This window comes from Oncorhynchus keta, unplaced genomic scaffold (genome assembly GCF_023373465.1).
Source record: "Oncorhynchus keta strain PuntledgeMale-10-30-2019 unplaced genomic scaffold, Oket_V2 Un_contig_12_pilon_pilon, whole genome shotgun sequence".
In the NCBI taxonomy this organism is placed as follows: domain Eukaryota; kingdom Metazoa; phylum Chordata; class Actinopteri; order Salmoniformes; family Salmonidae; genus Oncorhynchus; species Oncorhynchus keta.
The window spans coordinates 68,324-85,805 of record NW_026278084.1 but is presented as its reverse complement, the minus strand read 5'-3'; the positions used below and the strand labels follow the sequence as shown (position 1 = coordinate 85,805).

The following is a 17,482-nucleotide window of genomic DNA, read 5'->3' as shown; positions in this document are numbered from 1 at the left end:
CTCTCTGTTCTGTTCTCCTGATGGTCTGTCTGACTGTTCTGTTCTCCTGATGGTCTGTCTCTCTGTTCTGTTCTCCTGATGGTCTGTCTCTCTGTTCTGTTCTCCTGATGGTCTGTCTCTCTGTTCTGTTCTCCTGATGGTCTGTCTCTCTGCTCTGTTCTTCTGATGGTCTGTCTCTCTGTCCTGTTCTCCTGATGGTCTGTCTCTCTGTTCTGTTCTCCTGATGGTCTGTCTCTGCTCTGTCCTGTTCTCCTGATGGTCTGTCTCTCTGCTCTGTTCTCCTGATGGTCTGTCTGTCTGTTCTGTTCTCCTGATGGTCTGTCTGTCTGCTCTGTTCTCCTGATGGTCTGTCTGTCTGCTCTGTTCTCCTGATGGTCTGTCTGTCTGCTCTGTTCTCCTGATGGTCTGTCTGTCTGCTCTGTTCTCCTGATGGTCTGTCTGTCTGCTCTGTTCTCCTGATGGTCTGTCTCTCTGTTCTGTTCTCCTGATGGTCTGTCTGTCTGTCTGTCTGTCTGTCTGTCTGTCTGTCTGCTCTGTTCTCCTGATGGTCTGTCTGTCTGCTCTGTTCTCCTGATGGTCTGTCTGTCTGCTCTGTTCTCCTGATTGTCTGTCTCTCTGTCTCTGTTCTCCTGATGGTCTGTCTCTCTGTTCTGTTCTGTTCTCCTGATGGTCTGTCTGTCTGCTCTGTTCTCCTGATGGTCTGTCTGACTGTTCTGTTCTCCTGATGGTCTGTCTCTCTGTTCTGTTCTGCTCTGTTCTCCTGATGGTCTGTCTGTCTGCTCTGTTCTCCCGATGATCTGTCTGTCTGTCTGCTCTGTTCTCCTGATGGTCTGTCTGTCTGCTCTGTTCTCCCGATGATCTGTCTGTCTGTCTGTTCTGTTCTCCTGATGGTCTGTCTGACTGTTATGTTCTCCTGATGGTCTGTCTGTCTGCTCTGTTCTCCTGATGGTCTGTCTGTCTGCTCTGTTCTCCACCATGGTCTGTCTCTCTCTGTTCTGTTCTCCTGATGGTCTGTCTGTCTGTCTGTCTCTCACTGCTCTGTTCTCTGATGGGTCTGTCTGACTGCTCTGTTCTCCTGATGGTCTGTCTCTCTGCTCTGTTCTCCTGATGAAAGCTGATGTCTGTCTCTCTGTCCTGTTCTCCCTGATGGTCTGTCTCTCTGTTCTGTTCTCCTGATGGTCTGTCTGTCTGCTCTGTTCTCCTGATGGTCTGTCTGTCTGCTCTGTTCTCCTGATGGTCTGTCTGTCTGCTCTGTTCTCCTGATGGTCTGTCTGTCTGCTCTGTTCTCCTGATGGTCTGTCTCTCTGCTCTGTTCTCCTGATGGTCTGTCTGTCTGCTCTGTTCTCCTGATGGTCTGTCTGTCTGCTCTGTTCTCCTGATGGTCTGTCTGTCTGCTCTGTTCTCCTGATGGTCTGTCTGTCTGCTCTGTTCTCCTGATGGTCTGTCTGTCTGCTCTGTTCTCCTGATGGTCTGTCTGTCTGCTCTGTTCTCCTGATGGTCTGTCTGTCTGTCTGTCTGACTGTTCTGTTCTCCTGATGGTCTGTCTGTCTGCTCTGTTCTCCTGATGGTCTGTCTGTCTGCTCTGTTCTCCTGATGGTCTGTCTGTCTGCTCTGTTCTCCTGATGGTCTGTCTGTCTGCTCTGTTCTCCTGATGGTCTGTCTGTCTGCTCTGTTCTCCTGATTGTCTGTCTCTCTGTCCTGTTCTCCTGATGGTCTGTCTCTCTGTTCTGTTCTGTCTGTCTGTCTGTTCTCCTGATGGTCTGTCTGTCTGCTCTGTTCTCCTGATGGTCTGTCTGTCTGCTCTGTTCTCCTGATGGTCAGTCTGTCTGCTCTGTTCTCCTGATGGTCTGTCTCTCTGCTCTGTTCTCCTGATGGTCTGTCTGTCTGCTCTGTTCTCCTGATGGTCTGTCTGTCTGCTCTGTTCTCCTGATGGTCTGTCTGTCTGCTCTGTTCTCCTGATGGTCTGTCTGTCTGCTCTGTTCTCCTGATGGTCTGTCTGTCTGCTCTGTTCTCCTGATGGTCTGTCTGTCTGTCTGTCTGACTGTTCTGTTCTCCTGATGGTCTGTCTGTCTGCTCTGTTCTCCTGATGGTCTGTCTGTCTGCTCTGTTCTCCTGATGGTCTGTCTGTCTGCTCTGTTCTCCTGATGGTCTGTCTGTCTGCTCTGTTCTCCTGATGGTCTGTCTGTCTGACTGTTCTGTTCTCCTGATGGTCTGTCTGTCTGTCTGTTCTGTTCTCCTGATGGTCTGTCTGTCTGCTCTGTTCTCCTGATGGTCTGTCTGTCTGCTCTGTTCTCCTGATGGTCTGTCTGTCTGTATGTCTGCTCTGTTCTCCTGATGGTCTGTCTGTCTGCTCTGTTCTCCTGATGGTCTGTCTGTCTGCTCTGTTCTCCTGATGGTCTGTCTGTCTGCTCTGTTCTCCTGATGGTCTGTCTGTCTGACTGTTCTGTTCTCCTGATGGTCTGTCTGTCTGCTCTGTTCTCCTGATGGTCTGTCTGTCTGCTCTGTTCTCCTGATGGTCTGTCTGTCTGCTCTGTTCTCCTGATGGTCTGTCTGTCTGACTGTTCTGTTCTCCTGATGGTCTGTCTCTGCTCTGTCCTGTTCTCCTGATGGTCTGTCTCTCTGCTCTGTTCTCCTGATGGTCTGTCTGTCTGTTCTGTTCTCCTGATGGTCTGTCTGTCTGCTCTGTTCTCCTGATGGTCTGTCTGTCTGCTCTGTTCTCCTGATGGTCTGTCTGTCTGCTCTGTTCTCCTGATGGTCTGTCTGTCTGCTCTGTTCTCCTGATGGTCTGTCTGTCTGCTCTGTTCTCCTGATGGTCTGTCTCTGTTCTGTTCTCCTGATGGTCTGTCTGTCTGTCTGTCTGTCTGTCTGTCTGTCTGCTCTGTTCTCCTGATGGTCTGTCTGTCTGCTCTGTTCTCCTGATGGTCTGTCTGTCTGCTCTGTTCTCCTGATTGTCTGTCTCTCTGTCCTGTTCTCCTGATGGTCTGTCTCTCTGTTCTGTTCTGTTCTCCTGATGGTCTGTCTGTCTGCTCTGTTCTCCCGATGATCTGTCTGTCTGTCTGTTCTGTTCTCCTGATGGTCTGTCTGTCTGCTCTGTTCTCCCGATGGTCTGTCTGTCTGACTGTTCTGTTCTCCTGATGGTCTGTCTGTCTGCTCTGTTCTCCTGATGGTCTGTCTGTCTGCTCTGTTCTCCTGATGGTCTGTCTGTCTGCTCTGTTCTCCTGATGGTCTGTCTGTCTGCTCTGTTCTCCTGATGGTCTGTCTGTCTGACTGTTCTGTTCTCCTGATGGTCTGTCTGTCTGTCTGTTCTGTTCTCCTGATGGTCTGTCTGTCTGCTCTGTTCTCCTGATGGTCTGTCTGTCTGCTCTGTTCTCCTGATGGTCTGTCTGTCTGTATGTCTGCTCTGTTCTCCTGATGGTCTGTCTGTCTGCTCTGTTCTCCTGATGGTCTGTCTGTTCTGTTCTCCTGATGGTCTGTCTGTCTGCTCTGTTCTCCTGATGGTCTGTCTGTCTGCTCTGTTCTCCTGATGGTCTGTCTGTCTGACTGTTCTGTTCTCCTGATGGTCTGTCTCTGCTCTGTCCTGTTCTCCTGATGGTCTGTCTCTCTGCTCTGTTCTCCTGATGGTCTGTCTGTCTGCTCTGTTCTCCTGATGGTCTGTCTGTCTGCTCTGTTCTCCTGATGGTCTGTCTGTCTGCTCTGTTCTCCTGATGGTCTGTCTGTATGCTCTGTTCTCCTGATGGTCTGTCTGTCTGCTCTGTTCTCCTGATGGTCTGTCTGTCTGCTCTGTTCTCCTGATGGTCTGTCTCTCTGTTCTGTTCTCCTGATGGTCTGTCTGTCTGTCTGTCTGTCTGTCTGTCTGCTCTGTTCTCCTGATGGTCTGTCTGTCTGCTCTGTTCTCCTGATGGTCTGTCTGTCTGCTCTGTTCTCCTGATTGTCTGTCTCTCTGTCCTGTTCTCCTGATGGTCTGTCTCTCTGTTCTGTTCTGTTCTCCTGATGGTCTGTCTGCTCTGTTCTCCTGATGGTCTGTCTGTTCTGTTCTCCTGATGGTCTGTCTGTCTGCTCTGTTCTCCTGATGGTCTGTCTGTTCTGTTCTCCTGATGGTCTGTCTCTCTGTTATGTTCTCCTGATGGTCTGTCTGACTGTTATGTTCTCCTGATGGTCTGTCTGTCTGCTCTGTTCTCCTGATGGTCTGTCTGTCTGCTCTGTTCTCCTGATGGTCTGTCTCTCTGTTCTGTTCTCCTGATGGTCTGTCTGTCTGTCTGTCTGTCTGTCTGTCTGTCTGTCTGCTCTGTTCTCCTGATGGTCTGTCTGTCTGCTCTGTTCTCCTGATGGTCTGTCTGTCTGCTCTGTTCTCCTGATGGTCTGTCTGTCTGACTGTTCTGTTCTCCTGATGGTCTGTCTGTCTGTCTGTTCTGTTCTCCTGATGGTCTGTCTGTCTGCTCTGTTCTCCTGATGGTCTGTCTGTCTGCTCTGTTCTCCTGATGGTCTGTCTCTCTGTTCTGTTCTCCTGATGGTCTGTCTGTCTGTCTGTCTGTCTGCTCTGTTCTCCTGATGGTCTGTCTGTCTGCTCTGTTCTCCTGATGGTCTGTCTCTCTGCTCTGTTCTCCTGATGGCCTGTCTGTCTGTCTCTCTGTTCTGTTCTCCTGATGGTCTGTCTGTCTGTCTGTCTGTCTGTCTGTCTGTCTGTCTGTCTGCTCTGTTCTCCTGATGGTCTGTCTGACTGCTCTGTTCTCCTGATGGTCTGTCTCTCTGCTCTGTTCTCCTGATGGCCTGTCTGTCTGTCTCTCTGTTCTGTTCTCCTGATGGTCTGTCTGTCTGCTCTGTTCTCCTGATGGTCTGTCTCTCTGCTCTGTTCTCCTGATGGTCTGTCTGTCTGCTCTGTTCTCCTGATGGTCTGTCTGTCTGTTCTGTTCTCCTGATGGTCTGTCTGTCTGTCTGTCTGTTCTGTTCTCCTGATGGTCTGTCTGTCTGCTCTGTTCTCCTGATGGTCTGTCTGTCTGCTCTGTTCTCCTGATGGTCTGTCTCTCTGCTCTGTTCTCCTGATGGTCTGTCTGTCTGCTCTGTTCTCCCGATGATCTGTCTGTCTGTCTGCTCTGTTCTCCTGATGGTCTGTCTGTCTGTTCTGTTCTCCTGATGGTCTGTCTGTCTGACTGTTATGTTCTCCTGATGGTCTGTCTGTCTGCTCTGTTCTCCTGATGGTCTGTCTCTCTGTTCTGTTCTCCTGATGGTCTGTCTGTCTGATCTGATCTCCTGATGGTCTGTCTGTCTGATCTGTTCTCCTGATGGTCTGTCTGTCTGATCTGATCTCCTGATGGTCTGTCTGTCTGCTCTGATCTCCTGATGGTCTGTCTGACTGCTCTGATCTGCTCTCCTGATAAGAAACACCCTGATAAGAAGTGAAAGCTTCCCCCAAACACGCACATACACACATACACACATGCACAAACACACACACAGGCACATACACACACACACACTCCACACAGTGATATCAATGTATGCATTTTCTCAGATAGTGGACCCTCCTTGGGCTAAGGAGGGTCCACCTCTGGTCAAAAGGTACAGAGGGAAATGCTGAGACACACACACACACAGTTACTGTAGCATCTCAATAACACAGTGACTCTCTAAACAATCTGAATAAGGTGGGACGGATGTCTCTGTTCTGTTCTCCTAAACGTCTGTCTGTCTGCTCTGTTCTGTTCTCCTAAAGGTCTGTCTGTCTGTCTGTTCTGTTCTCCTAAACGTCTGTCTGTCTGCTCTGTTCTGTTCTTCTAAAGGTCTGTCTGTTCTGTTCTCCTAAAGGTCTGTCTGTCTGTTCTGTTCTCCTAAAGGTCTGTCTGTCTGTTCTGTTCTCCTAAAGGTCTGTCTGTCTGCTCTGTTCTGTTCTCCTAAAGGTCTGTCTGTCTGTCTGTTCTGTTCTCCTAAAGGTCTGTCTGTCTGCTCTGTTCTGTTCTCCTAAAGGTCTGTCTGTCTGCTCTGTTCTCCTAAAGGTCTGTCTGTCTGTCTGTTCTGTTCTCCTAAAGGTCTGTCTGTCTGTCTGCTCTGTTCTCCTAAATGTCTGTCTGTCTGTCTGTTCTGTTCTCCTAAAGGTATGTCTGTCTGCTCTGTTCTCCTAAAGGTCTGTCTGTTCTGTTCTCCTAAAGGTCTGTCTGTCTGCTCTGTTCTCCTAAAGGTCTGTCTGTCTGCTCTGTTCTCCTAAAGGTCTGTCTGTCTGCTCTGTTCTGTTCTCCTAAACGTCTGTCTGTCTGCTCTGTTCTGTTCTCCTAAAGGTCTGTCTGTCTGCTCTGTTCTCCTAAAGGTCTGTCTGTCTGCTCTGTTCTCCTAAAGGTCTGTCTGTCTGTTCTGTTCTCCTAAAGGTCTGTCTGTCTGCTCTGTTCTGTTCTCCTAAAGGTCTGTCTGTCTGTCTGTTCTGTTCTCCTAAAGGTCTGTCTGTCTGTTCTGTTCTCCTAAAGGTCTGTCTGTCTGTTCTGTTCTGTTCTCCTAAAGGTCTGTCTGTCTGCTCTGTTCTGTTCTCCTAAAGGTCTGTCTGTCTGCTCTGTTCTCCTAAAGGTCTGTCTGTCTGTCTGTTCTGTTCTCCTAAAGGTCTGTCTGTCTGCTCTGTTCTGTTCTCCTAAATGTCTGTCTGTCTGTCTGTTCTGTTCTCCTAAAGGTCTGTCTGTCTGTCTGCTCTGTTCTCCTAAAGGTCTGTCTGTTCTGATCTGTTCTCCTAAAGGTCTGTCTGTCTGTCTGCTCTGTTCTCCTAAAGGTCTGTCTGTTCTGTTCTGTTCTCCTAAAGGTCTGTCTGTCTGTTCTGTTCTCCTAAAGGTCTGTCTGTTCTGTTCTGTTCTCCTAAAGGTCTGTCTGTCTGTTCTGTTCTCCTAAAGGTCTGTCTGTCTGTTCTGTTCTCCTAAAGGTCTGTCTGTCTGTTCTGTTCTCCTAAAGGTCTGTCTGTCTGCTCTGTTCTCCTAAATGTCTGTCTGTCTGTCTGTTCTGTTCTCCTAAAGGTCTGTCTGTCTGTTCTGTTCTCCTAAAGGTCTGTCTGTCTGTTCTGTTCTCCTAAAGGTCTGTCTGTCTGCTCTGTTCTGTTCTCCTAAAGGTCTGTCTGTCTGTTCTGTTCTCCTAAAGGTATGTCTGTCTGCTCTGTTCTCCTAAAGGTCTGTCTGTTCTGTTCTGTTCTCCTAAAGGTCTGTCTGTTCTGTTCTCCTAAAGGTATGTCTGTCTGCTCTGTTCTCCTAAAGGTCTGTCTGTCTGTTCTGTTCTCCTAAAGGTCTGTCTTTCTGTTCTGTTCTCCTAAAGGTCTGTCTGTTCTGTTCTCCTAAAGGTCTGTCTGTCTGCTCTGTTCTCCTAAAGGTCTGTCTGTCTGTTCTGTTCTCCTAAAGGTCTGTCTGTCTGCTCTGTTCTCCTAAAGGTCTGTCTGTCTGTTCTGTTCTCCTAAAGGTCTGTCTGTCTGCTCTGTTCTCCTAAAGGTCTGTCTGTCTGTTCTGTTCTCCTAAAGGTCTGTCTTTCTGCTCTGTTCTCCTAAAGGTCTGTCTGTCTGTTCTGTTCTCCTAAAGGTCTGTCTGTCTGTTCTGTTCTCCTAAAGGTCTGTCTGTCTGCTCTGTTCTCCTAAAGGTCTGTCTGTCTGCTCTGCTCCTCTAAACCCTCTGAATAAGATGTGATTGATGTGTTCTGCTCTTGATATTAGTTAACTTTCAACTTTTATTCTACTAAAGTTGTCATGGTTTTAAGATGGTTGCCAGACCTTCATCTTAATAGAATATCATCAGTGAAACTGCAATCTCTCCATCTACCTCATTTCTAAATGTTTTACAATTCATAATTGCATAAATCTTGCACCTTGCTCCAATGACACCTTACCCAGGTTATTTTCTGATTGAATATTATAGCGGGGCGTCGTACATTATATGAGTGTTATAACCAAGTGTTTATGACGCCAGTGTATTGATTTCACTGATTTAAAGAATGATGCAGATGTAACGGATGTGAAACGGCTGGCTAATTAGCGGTGGTGCGCGTTAAATAGCGTTTCAATCGGTTCTGTCAACACCATGTAATACCAGGGGGTCTCCCGCTTGCTCTACAAGGGCCGCGGCTTTTTAACGATGCTTCGTGGGTGACTGTTGTTGGTGTGTGCAGAGGATCCCTGGTTCGTGCCCGGGTATGGGGCGAGGGGGCGGTCTAAAGTTATACTGTTACACAGAAACCAAACATACTGAAAAGACTGAACCCACATTGGTTCAACGTTATTTCATTTAAATTACGTGGTAACAACGTTGATTCAACCAGTGTGTGCCTAAGGGGAAATATCAGATATAGTTGTCAGACAATGATTCAGATTTTTTAAATGTAGCGCCTGTTTTCTTTGATTCGTCTTTTAAAATGTAGTGCCTGTTTTCATTGCAAAGCCAAGAATAAATAATGCATTTGTCAAAATACATTTAATTCGGCCTCCAGTTCTTACCTTCAGTGATCTTGTTGGAGGAGCGCACATCTTCACCGAAGCATATTGTAATTGACAAGACGAGAAGAGCGATCAAAAACACGGTAAACTTCTGACTCGCGTCGGTCCGCCGGTAGGTCATTGTGCGGGTGTACGGCAGCGGATGAACGGGTCGAGACTATCCAACTGTCTCACGGCAGCACGACCATTAAAATACAGTGGAACAGCTGATGTGTAACACCCAAAGGACTTCATGAAATATGATCAAGTATGAGGAAAACGGTTAGGAAATCCTTCTCAGTCCTCACCCGCTCCACTCCAGCAACCTCCGACTCCCCTGGAACAGACTTTACATTCAACGATGTTAAAAGCGCATCAATCACTTTGGAGAGAAGCCCCCTAAATTTGACCAGTAAACGTGTCATTAACTACATTGAAATAGGTGGTCGTGGTCGTTTATTTTCCTTCCGATGACAACAGTTAGGGAGTTCCTCCAAAAAGGAATTTACAGACGAAGTGTTGTCTTTCGTTAACGAGACCATGTGCTTCTCCAGAAGCGCTCCTTTACCGACGTCAATCCGTCTTTACGTTCGCCGTCCGCAAAGGCGCGCAGTTATAAGCGCTTTCTGCGCTGCAGCAAGAGAGAGAGAGAGAGAGGGAGAGAGAGAGAAAGAGGAGAGAGTCCACTAAGAGGACTTGAATAATATATTTCAGACACAACCTCTCCCAGCAGAGGTAATTCTGGTTCAATATTTTATTCAGCCGTGAGAGACAGTCGACTCGAAAGCAGCGGGTGTGTAAAAAAAAATAAAAAAGCAGAATTTTTACCTTTTATTTAACAAGTGAAGTCAGTGTAAGAACAAATAATTATTTGCATTGACGGCCTAGGAACAGTGAGTTAACTGCCTTGTTCAGGGGCAGAACGACAGGTTTGTAACTTGTCAGCTCGGGGGTTTGAACTTGCAACCTTCCGGGTACTAGTCCAACACTCTAACCACTAGGCTACCCTGCCGCCCCTACACTCTAACCACTAGGCTACCCTGCCACCTCTACACTCTAACCACTAGGCTACCCTGCCGCCCCTACACTCTAACCACTAGGCTACCCTGCCGCCCCTACACTCTAACCACTAGGCTACCCTGCCACCTCTACACTCTAACCACTAGGCTACCCTGCCGCCCCTACACTCTAACCACTAGGCTACCCTGCCTCCTCTACACTCTAACCACTAGGCTACCCTGCCGCCTCTACACTCTAACCACTAGTCTACCCTGCCGCCCCTACACTCTAACCACTAGGCTACCCTGCCGCCCCTACACTCTAACCACTAGGCTACCCTGCCGCCCCTACACTCTAACCACTAGTCTACCCTGTCGCCTCTACACTCTAACCACTAGGCTCCCCTGCCGCCTCTACACTCTAACCACTAGGCTACCCTGCCACCTCTACACTCTAACCACTAGGCTACTCTGCCTCCTCTACACTCTAACCACTAGGCTACCCTGCCTCCTCTACACTCTAACCACTAGGCTACCCTGCCGCCCCTACACTCTAACCACTAGGCTACCCTGCCTCCTCTACACTCTAACCACTAGGCTACCCTGCCTCCTCTACACTCTAACCACTAGGCTACCCTGCCGCCCCTACACTCTAACCACTAGGCTACCCTGCCGCCTCTACACTCTAACCACTAGGCTACCCTGCCGCCTCTACACTCTAACCACCAGGCTACCCTGCCGCCCCTACACTCTAACCACTAGGCTACCCTGCCACCTCTACACTCTAACCACTAGACTACCCTGCCGCCCCAACACTCTAACCACTAGGCTACCCTGCCACCTCTACACTCTAACCACTAGGCTACCCTGCCACCTCTACACTCTAACCACTAGGCTACCCTGCCGCCCCTACACTCTAACCACTAGGCTACCCTGCCGCCTCTACACTCTAACCACTAGGCTACCCTGCCGCCCCTACACTCTAACCACTAGGCTACCCTGCCACCCCTACACTCTAACCACTAGGCTACCCTGCCACCTCTACACTCTAACCACTAGGCTACCCTGCCGCCCCTACACTCTAACCACTAGGCTACCCTGCCGCCCCTACACTCTAACCACTAGGCTACCCTGCCGCCCCTACACTCTAACCACTAGTCTACCCTGTTGCCTCTACACTCTAACCACTAGGCTCCCCTGCCGCCTCTACACTCTAACCACTAGGCTACCCTGCCACCTCTACACTCTAACCACTAGGCTACCCTGCCACCTCTACACTCTAACCACTAGGCTACGCTGCCTCCTCTACACTCTAACCACTAGGCTACCCTGCCGCCTCAACACTCTAACCACTAGGCTACCCTGCCACCTCTACACTCTAACCACTAGGCTACCCTGCCGCCTCTACACTCTAACCACTAGGCTACCCTGTCGCCTCTACACTCTAACCACTAGGCTACCCTGCCGCCCCTACACTCTAACCACTAGGCTACCCTGCCGCCCCTACACTCTAACCACTAGTCTACCCTGTCGCCTCTACACTCTAACCACTAGGCTCCCCTGCCGCCTCTACACTCTAACCACTAGGCTACCCTGCCACCTCTACACTCTAACCACTAGGCTACCCTGCCGCCTCTACACTCTAACCACTAGGCTACCCTGCCGCCCCTACACTCTAACCACTAGGCTACCCTGCCACCTCTACACTCTAACCACTAGGCTACCCTGCCGCCTCTACACTCTAACCACTAGGCTACCCTGCCGCCCCTACACTCTAACCACTAGACTACCCTGCCGCCTCTACACTCTAACCACTAGGCTACCTGCCGCCTCTACACTCTAACCACTAGGCTACCCTGCCGCCTCTACACTCTAACCACTAGGCTACCCTGCCGCCTCTACACTCTAACCACTAGGCTACGCTGCCACCTCTACACTCTAACCACTAGGCTACCCTGCCGCCTCTACCCTCTAACCACTAGGCTACCCTGCCGCCTCTACACTCTAACCACTAGGCTACCCTGCCACCTCAACACTCTAACCACTAGGCTACCCTGCCGCCTCTACACTCTAACCACTAGGCTACCCTGCCGCCTCTACACTCTAACCACTAGGCTACCCTGCCACCTCTACACTCTAACCACTAGGCTACCCTGCCGCCCCTACACTCTAACCACTAGGCTACCCTGCCGCCTCTACACTCTAACCACTAGGCTACCCTGCCGCCTCTACACTCTAACCACTAGGCTACTCTGCCGCCTCTACACTCTAACCACTAGGCTACCCTGCCGCCTCTACACTCTAACCACTAGGCTACCCTGCCGCCTCTACACTCTAACCACTAGACTACCCTGTCGCCTCTACACTCTAACCACTAGACTACCCTGCCGCCTCTACACTCTAACCACTAGGCTACTCTGCCGCCTCTACACTCTAACCACTAGGCTACCCTGCCGCCTCTACACTCTAACCACTAGGCTACCCTGCCGCCCCTACACTCTAACCACTAGGCTACTCTGCCTCCTTCCTCTACACTCTAACCACTAGGCTACTCTGCCGCCCCATTCATCTATTGTAGAATAAACTAAAATAACATCACATGTATTATTCAACATTAACTGACCAGCCTCAACACGTGGCCAGTCCTGTGAAGTGGAGAAACATTATGAGACTTCAGGATAGGCCAACAATCTATTTGCATTCAATTGTATTCATATGATATACAAAACGTTAAGGACAACTGAAGAGGACACCCCCTGGTATTACATGGTGCTGACAGTATCTCAGAGGAAGAGAGACCCCCTGGTATTACATGGTGCTGACAGTATCTCAGAGGAAGAGGAAGAGGAGACCCCCTGGTATTACATGGTGCTGACAGTATCTCAGAGGAAGAGGAGGCCCCCTGGTATTACATGGTGTTGACAGTATCTCAGAGGAAGAGGACACCCCTGGTATTACATGGTGTTGACAGTATCTCAGAGGAAGAGGACACCCCTGGTATTACATGGTGTTGACAGTATCTCAGAGGAAGAGGAGGCCCCCTGGTATTACATGGTGCTGACAGTATCTCAGAGGAAGAGGACACCCCCTGGTATTACATGGTGCTGACAGTATCTCAGAGGAAGAGGACACCCCCTGGTATTACATGGTGCTGACAGTATCTCAGAGGAAGAGGACACCCCCTGGTATTACATGGTGCTGACAGTATCTCAGAGGAAGAGGACACCCCCTGGTATTACATGGTGCTGACAGTATCTCAGAGGAAGAGGACACCCCCTGGTATTACATGGTGCTGACAGTATCTCAGAGGAAGAGGACACCCCCTGGTATTACATGGTGCTGACAGTATCTCAGAGGAAGAGGACACCCCCTGGTATGACATGGTGCTGACAGTATCTCAGGGGAAGAGGACACCCCCTGGTATTACATGGTGTTGACAGTATCTCAGAGGAAGAGGAGGCCCCCTGGTATTACATGGTGCTGACAGTATCTCAGAGGAAGAGGAGACCCCCTGGTATTACATGGTGCTGACAGTATCTCAGAGGAAGAGGACACCCCCTGGTATTACATGGTGCTGACAGTATCTCAGAGGAAGAGAATAGAGGATATAGGAGAGGGAGGGAGGTGGGAGGAAAGAGAATAGAGGATAAGAGAGGGAGGGATGTGGAAGAAGAGAATAGAGGATAAGAGAGGGAGGGAGGTGGAAGAAGAGAATAGAGGATATAAGACAGGGAGGGATGTGGAAGAAGAGAATAGAGGATATAAGACAGGGAGGGATGTGGAAGAAGAGAATATAGGATTTAAGAGAGATGGATAAATATAAGAATGACTTATATAGGAATGACTTGTATAGGAATGACTTGTAGGAATAACTTGTGTAGGAATAACTTGTATAGGAATAACTTGTATAGGAATGACTTGTAGGAATAACTTGTATAGGAATGACTTGTATAGGAATAACTTGAATAGGAATGACTTGTGTAGGAATGACTTGTATAGGAATGACTTGAATAGGAATGACTTGTGTAGGAATGACTTGTATAGGAATAACTTGTATAGGAATAACTTGTATAGGAATGACTTGTAGGAATAACTTGTATAGGAATGGCTTGTATAGGAATGACTTGTAGGAATAACTTGTGTAGGAATAACTTGTATAGGAATAACTTGTATAGGAATGACTTGTAGGAATAACTTGTATAGGAATGACTTGTATAGGAATAACTTGAATAGGAATGACTTGTGTAGGAATGACTTGTATAGGAATAACTTGTATAGGAATGACTTGTATAGCAATGACTTGTACAGGAATAACTTGTATGGGAATAACTTGTATAGGAATAACTTGTATAGGAATAACTTGTATAGGAATGACTTGTGTAGGAATGACTTGTATAGGAATAACTTGTATAGGAATGACTTGTATAGCAATGACTTGTACAGGAATAACTTGTATGGGAATAACTTGTATAGGAATAACTTGTATAGGAATAACTTGTATAGGAATAACTTGTATAGGAATGACTTGTGTAGGAATAACTTGTATAGGAATGACTTGTATAGGAATGACTTGTGTAGGAATAACTTGTATAGGAATGACTTGTATAGGAATGACTTGTGTAGGAATAACTTGTATAGGAATGACTTGTATAGGAATGACTTGTATAGGAATGACTTGTGTAGGAATAACTTGTGTAGGAATAACTTGTATAGGAATGACTTGTATAGGAATGACTTGTATAGGAATGACTTGTGTAGGAATAACTTGTATAGGAATGACTTGTATAGGAATGACTTGTATAGGAATAACTTGTATAGGAATAACTTGTATAGGAATGACTTGTACAGGAATAACTTGTATAGGAATGACTTGTATAGGAATGACTTGTAGCATGTGACTCTGTGCTATCTGGACTGGACTAGACTACTATAATACATGATGAGCCAGCCTCTCCCTCCATTACAGACAATACATTACTATAATACATGATGAGCTAACCTCTCCCTCCATTACACACAATACATTACTATAATACATGATGAGCCAGCCTCTCCCTCCATTACACACAATACATTACTATAATACATGATGAGCCAGCCTCTCCCTCCATTACACACAATACATTACTATAATACATGATGAGCCAGCCTCTCCCTCCATTACACACAATACATTACTATAATACATTATGAGCCAGCCTCTCCCTCCATTACACACAATACATTACTATAATACATGATGAGCCAGCCTCTCCCTCCATTACACACAATACATTACTATAATACATGATGAGCCAGCCTCTCCCTCCATTACAGACAATACATTACTATAATACATGATGAGCTAACCTCTCCCTCCATTACACACAATACATTACTATAATACATGATGAGCCAGCCTCTCCCTCCATTACACACAATACATTACTATAATACATGATGAGCCAGCCTCTCCCTCCATTACACACAATACATTACTATAATACATGATGAGCCAGCCTCTCCCTCCATTACACACAATACATTACTATAATACATGATGAGCCAGCCTCTCCCTCCATTACACACAATACATTACTATAATACATGATGAGCCAGCCTCTCCCTCCATTACACACAATACATTACTATAATACATGATGAGCCAGCCTCTCCCTCCATTACACACAATACATTACTATAATACATGATGAGCCAGCCTCTCCCTCCATTACACACAATACATTACTATAATACATGATGAGCCAGCCTCCCTCCATTACACACAATACATTACTATAATACATGATGAGCCAGCCTCTCCCTCCATTACACAGAATACATTACTATAATACATGATGAGCCAGCCTCTCCCTCCATTACACACAATACATTACTATAATACATGATGAGCCAGCCTCTCCCTCCATTACACACAATACATTACTATAATACATGATGAGCCAGCCTCTCCCTCCATTACACACAATACATTACTATAATACATGATGAGCCAGCCTCTCCCTCCATTACACACAATACATTACTATAATACATGATGAGCCAGCCTCTCCCTCCATTACACACAATACATTACTATAATACATGATGAGCCAGCCTCTCCCTCCATTACACACAATACATTACTATAATACATGATGAGCCAGCCTCTCCCTCCATTACACACAATACATTACTATAATACATGATGAGCCAGCCTCTCCCTCCATTACACACAATACATTACTATAATACATGATGAGCCAGCCTCTCCCTCCATTACACACAATACATTACTATAATACATGATGAGCCAGCCTCTCCCTCCATTACACACAATACATTACTATAATACATTATGAGCCAGCCTCTCCCTCCATTACAGACAATACATTACTATAATACATGATGAGCCAGCCTCTCCCTCCATTACACACAATACATTACTATAATACATGATGAGCCAGCCTCTCCCTCCATTACAGACAATACATTACTATAATACATGATGAGCCAGCCTCTCCCTCCATTACACACAATACATTACTATAATACATGATGAGCCAGCCTCTCCTCCATTACACACAATACATTACTATAATACATGATGAGCCAGCCTCTCCCTCCATTACACACAATACATTACTATAATACATGATGAGCCAGCCTCTCCTCCATTACACACAATACATTACTATAATACATGATGAGCCAGCCTCTCCCTCCATTACACACAATACATTACTATAATACATTATGAGCCAGCCTCTCCCTCCATTACACACAATACATTACTATAATACATTATGAGCTAACCTACGTCATTACACACAATACATTACTATAATACATTATGAGCCAGCCTCTCCCTCCATTACACACAATACATTACTATAATACATTATGAGCCAGCCTCTCCCTCCATTACACACAATACATTACTATAATACATGATGAGCCAGCCTCTCCCTCCATTACAGACAATACATTACTATAATACATTATGAGCCAGCCTCTCCTCCATTACAGACAATACATTACTATAATACATTATGAGCTAACCTACGTCATTACACACAATACATTACTATAATACATTATGAGCCAGCCTCTCCTCCATTACACACAATACATTACTATAATACATTATGAGCCAGCCTCTCCCTCCATTACAGACAATACATTACTATAATACATGATGAGCCAGCCTCTCCCTCCATTACACACAATACATTACTATAATACATGATGAGCCAGCCTCTCCCTCCATTACACACAATACATTACTATAATACATGATGAGCCAGCCTCCCTCCATTACACACAATACATTACTATAATACATGATGAGCTAACCTACGTCATTACACACAATACATTACTATAATACATGATGAGCTAACCTACGTCATTACACACAATACATTACTATAATACATGATGAGCCAGCCTCTCCCTCCATTACACACAATACATTACTATAATACATGATGAGCCAGCCTCTCCCTCCATTACACACAATACATTACTATAATACATGATGAGCCAGCCTCTCCCTCCATTACACACAATACATTACTATAGTACATGATGAGCCAGCCTCTCCCTCCATTACACACAATACATTACTATAATACATGATGAGCCAGCCTCTCCCTCCATTACACACAATACATTACTATAATACATGATGAGCCAGCCTCTCCCTCCATTACAGACAATACCTCCATTACATTACTATAATACATGATGAGCCAGCCTCTCCCTCCATTACACACAATACATTACTATAATACATGATGAGCCAGCCTCCCTCCATTACAGACAATACATTACTATAATACATGATGAGCCAGCCTCTCCCTCCATTACACACAATACATTACTATAATACATGATGAGCCAGCCTCTCCCTCCATTACACACAATACATTACTATAATACATGATGAGCCAGCCTCTCCCTCCATTACACACAATACATTACTATAATACATGATGAGCCAGCCTCTCCCTCCATTACACACAATACATTACTATAATACATGATGAGCCAGCCTCTCCCTCCATTACAGACAATACATTAT

The 17,482-nt window shown here is 46.6% G+C and overlaps 2 long non-coding RNA genes across 2 annotated transcripts; one reads left to right on the top strand and one right to left on the bottom strand.

Moving 5' to 3' along the window:
• The first annotated feature begins 5,811 nt into the window (after positions 1-5,811).
• On the top strand, positions 5,812-7,545 carry LOC127918066 (uncharacterized). Its single transcript, XR_008098701.1, has 4 exons — positions 5,812-5,860; positions 6,119-6,172; positions 6,746-6,834; positions 7,475-7,545. It is a non-coding gene; the product is annotated as an uncharacterized LOC127918066 (long non-coding RNA).
• A 3,042-nt stretch (positions 7,546-10,587) lies between these two features.
• Positions 10,588-11,902, bottom strand: LOC127918065 (uncharacterized). The gene is made up of 4 exons (XR_008098700.1): positions 11,545-11,902; positions 11,241-11,445; positions 10,787-11,010; positions 10,588-10,621 (listed from the first exon to the last, which is right to left on the bottom strand). It is a non-coding gene; the product is annotated as an uncharacterized LOC127918065 (long non-coding RNA).
• Between the last annotated feature and the right edge of the window lie 5,580 nt (positions 11,903-17,482).